The sequence below is a fragment of the Perca fluviatilis genome, chromosome 22 (genome assembly GCF_010015445.1).
Source record: "Perca fluviatilis chromosome 22, GENO_Pfluv_1.0, whole genome shotgun sequence".
Lineage (NCBI taxonomy): Eukaryota > Metazoa > Chordata > Actinopteri > Perciformes > Percidae > Perca > Perca fluviatilis.
The window spans coordinates 29,624,718-29,629,304 of NC_053133.1; positions in this window are offsets into that span (position 1 = coordinate 29,624,718).

Consider the following 4,587-nt stretch of genomic DNA (forward strand, 5'->3'; position numbering starts at 1 on the left):
CGCAATCATCATCAGTCATCAATATTTATCATTTCGTCATCATCATTAATAATACGCCATTAATAATAATGCATTTATCAATACGCAGAGATTACGCCATTATTGTAATACATTACGGTATATTTATCAATGGTATACAATAATACCAATAATACCAATAGAGACATACGGTAATGCGTTTACCACGGCTACGGCCACAGAGAGGGAAATCATATTTAACAATACCAATACGCATTGGTACAATACGGTTACGCCATCTCTGCTATACGAATACGCATATACGCATTACGTATACGGCTTCATTGAATAACAAGCCACACATACTCTTTCGGCACATTACTTACTGCATTACATTGGTATTTACGCCATTGCCAATACGGTTTACGCAATACATATTACAGAGATGACATACATTACACGGCCACACGGCATATTGTAATGGCCAATACAGAGATACGGCACATTACGGCCATTTGCCAGAGATTACGATTATCATCATTTCGCCACGGCCACGCTTCTGACAGCCACTTTGATGGCAGAAATTAATATTTGCACAATAAATACGCCACGGCCATACGGCCACTGGCGATTACAATACGCCATATTTACTATTTTTACGCATATGACGATACCGACATTATGGCATTTTACGCATTACAAACATGGCCACAAGCAAACATACATTATATTACTATCATCATTATTTTATCATTTATCATCATTTCATTACGTTATCACGACAGTCAGCTCAATCCCAAATGATGACAACTGTAATACATTCCTATCAGGTTTCTACAGGGAGGGGCCAGTGTGTGTGTGTGTGTGTGTGTGTGTGTGTGTGTGTGTGTGTGTGTGTGTGTGTGTGTGTGTGTGTGTGTGTGTGTGTATATATATATTTAAACGTGTTATTTAATGAGTTCCTCTCTCTCAGCTCTTATATTTAAACTCTGATGTCGTCTTCATATCTCAAGACGTTCTCACTTCACTTTTCTTAAAAATACTCTCTGGCTGTCAGCAGCTTTATTCTCAGCCAGCTTCAGACAGCTTCAGCCAGCTTCAGACAGCTTCAGACAGCTTCAGCCAGCTTCAGACAGCTTCAGCCAGCTTCAGCCAGCTTCAGACAGCTTCAGACAGCTTCAGCCAGCTTCAGACCAGCTTCAGCCAGCTTCAGCCGCTCGCAGCTTCAGACAGCTTCAGACCAGCTTCGAGCAGCTTCAGACCAGCTTCAGCCAGCTTCAGACCAGCTTCAGACCAGCTTCAGACAGCTTCAGCCAGCTTCAGACAGCTTCAGACCAGCTTCAGCCAGCTTCAGACCAGCTTCAGCCAGCTTCAGACCAGCTCAGCTTCAGCCAGCTTCAGACAGCTTCAGACCAGCTTCAGACAGCTTCAGACCAGCTTCAGCCAGCTTGACAGCTTCAGACAGCTTCAGCCCAGCTTCAGACCAGCTTCAGACCAGCTTCAGCCCAGCTTCAGCCCGCTTCAGCCAGCTTCAGACCAGCTTCAGACCAGCTTCAGACAGCTTCGAACAGCTTCAGCCAGCTTCAGACAGCTTCAGACAGCTTCAGACCAGCTTCAGACAGCTTCAGACCAGCTTCAGCCAGCTTCAGACCAGCTTCAGCCAGCTTCAGCCAGCTTCAGACAGCTTCAGACCAGCTTCAGACAGCTTCAGACCAGCTTCAGCCAGCTTCAGACAGCTTCAGACAGCTTCAGACCAGCTTCAGACCAGCTTCAGACCAGCTTCAGCCCAGCTTCAGCCCAGCTTCAGCCAGCTTCAGACCAGCTTCAGACCAGCTTCAGACAGCTTCAGACAGCTTCAGCCAGCTTCAGACAGCTTCAGACCAGCTTCAGCCAGCTTCAGACCAGCTTCAGCCAGCTTCAGCCAGCTTCAGACAGCTTCAGACCAGCTTCAGACAGCTTCAGACCAGCTTCAGACAGCTTCAGACAGCTTCAGACAGCTTCAGACAGCTTCAGACCAGCTTCAGACCAGCTTCAGCCAGCTTCAGACCAGCTCCAGCTTCAGCCAGCTTCAGCCAGCTTCAGACAGCTTCAGCCCAGCTTCAGACCAGCTTTAGCCAGCTTCAGCCAGCTTCAGCCAGCTTCAGCCAGCTTCAGACCAGCTTCAGCCAGCTTTAGACCAGCTTTAGCCAGCTTCAGCCAGCTTCAGCCAGCTTCGGACCAGCTTCAGCCAGCTTCAGACCAGCTTTAGCCAGCTTCAGCCAGCTTCAGACCAGCTTTAGCCAGCTTCAGCCAGCTTCAGCCAGCTTCAGCCAGCTTCAGCCAGCTTCAGACCAGCTTCAGCCAGCTTCAGCCAGCTTCAGCCAGCTTCAGACCAGCTTCAGCCAGCTTCAGACCAGCTTTAGCCAGCTTCAGCCAGCTTCAGACCAGCTTTTAGCCAGCTTCAGCCGCTTCAGCCAGCTTCAGCCAGCTTCAGCCAGCTTCAGACCAGCTTCAGCCAGCTTCAGACCAGCTTCAGCCAGCTTCAGCCAGCTTCAGCCAGCTTCAGACAGCTTCAGACCAGCTTCAGACCAGCTTCAGCCAGCTTCAGACAGCTTCAGACAGCTTCAGCCAGCTTCAGACCAGCTTCAGACAGCTTCAGCCAGCTTCAGCCAGCTTCAGACAGCTTCAGACCAGCTTCAGACCAGCTTCAGCCAGCTTCAGACAGCTTCAGCCAGCTTCAGACAGCTTCAGCCAGCTTCAGACCAGCTTCAGCCAGCTTCAGACCAGCTTCAGACCAGCTTCAGCCAGCTTCAGCCAGCTTCAGCCAGCTTCAGACCAGCTTCAGCCAGCTTCAGCCAGCTTCAGCCAGCTTCAGACCAGCTTCAGCCAGCTTCAGACCAGCTTCCTAGCGTTGATGTTAGCTAACTGCTAGCTGATACTAGCGATTTCTAGTCGGCGATATATTTTGGGCTTCATTTAATAAACATAACCTGTAGTAGTACACAATAGTATGTGTATTGTTTTGATTACAATGTGCAGGATTACTATCGTTGTCTATTTATGTCTATTTATGTCTATTTATGTCTATTTATTTCTATTTATTTCTATTTATGTCTATTTATGTCTATTTATTTCTATTTATGTCTATTTATTTCTATTTATTTCTATTTATGTCTATTTATGTCTATTTCTCACCGTTAATTACCGGTGTCTGTACAGCATCACCAGGGGGCGCCGTGGTTGTTTATGTGTGTGTGTGTGTGTGTGTGTGTGTGTGTGTGTGTGTGTGTGTGTGTGTGTGTGTGTGTTTGTGTGTGTGTGTGTGTGTGTGTGTCTGTGTGTGTGTGTGTGTGTGTGTGTGTGTGTGTGTGTGTGTGTGTGTGTGTGTGTGTGTCTGTGTGTGTGTGTGTGTGTGTGTGTGTCTGTGTGTGTGTGTGTGTGTGTGTGTGTGTCTGTGTGTGTGTGTGTGTGTGTGTGTGTGTGTGTGTGTGTGTGTGTGTGTGTGTGTGTGTGTCTGTGTGTGTGTGTGTGTGTGTGTGTGTGTGTGTGTGTGTGTGTGTCTGTGTCTGTGTGTGTGTGTGTGTGGGCGCTTTAATCCAATAACCCAACCCTCTATATGTCAGAGGTAACACGTCTCTGGAGCAGCTAGCGGATAAGTGCCTTGCTCAGGGACTCACTGGTTGGTGTTACTGGGGCCTAGGCTTTGGTGTTACTGGGTCCTAGGCTTTGGTGTTACTGGGTCCTAGGCTTTGGTGTCCTGGGTCCTAGGCTTGTGTGTCCTGGGTCCTAGGCTTTGGTGTCCTGGGTCCTAGGCTTTGGTGTTACTGGGTCCTAGGCTTTGGTGTCCTGGGTCCTAGGCTTTGGTGTTGGGTCCTAGGCTTTGGTGTCCTGGGTCCTAGGCTTTGGTGTTACTGGGTCCTAGGCTTTGGTGTCCTGGGTCCTAGGCTTTGGTGTCCTGGGTCCTAGGCCTTGGTGTTACTGGGTCCTAGGCTTTGGTGTCCTGGGTCCTAGGCTTTGGTTTCCTGGGTCCTAGGCTTTGGTGTTACTGGGTCCTAGGCTTTGGTGTCCTGGGTCCTAGGCTTTGGTGTCCTGGGTCCTAGGCTTTGGTGTCCTGGGTCCTAGGCTTTGGTGTTACTGGGTCCTAGGCTTTGGTGTCCTGGGTCCTAGGCTTTGGTGTTACTGGGTCCTAGGCTTTGGTGTTACTGGGTCCTAGGCTTTGGTGTCCTGGGTCCTAGGCTTTGGTGTCCTTGGTCCTAGGCTTTGGTGTCCTGGGTCCTAGGCTTTGGTGTTACTGGGTCCTAGGCTTTGGTGTTACTGGGTCCTAGGCTTTGGTGTCCTGGGTCCTAGGCTTTGGTGTCCTGTGTCCTAGGCTTTGGTGTCCTGGGTCCTAGGCCTTGGTGTTACTGGGGCCTAGGCTTTGGTGTTACTGGGTCCTAGGCTTTGGTGTCCTGGGTCCTAGGCTTTGGTGTCCTGGGTCCTAGGCTTTGGTGTCCTGGGTCCTAGGCCTTGGTGTTTCTGGGTCCTAGGTTTTGGTGTACTGGGTCCTAGGCTTTGGTGTCCTGGGTCCTAGACTTTGGTGTACTGGGTCCTACTGGGTCCTAGGCTTTGGTGTACTGGGTCCTGAGGTAAACAGATGGCATTTTGGCCCAC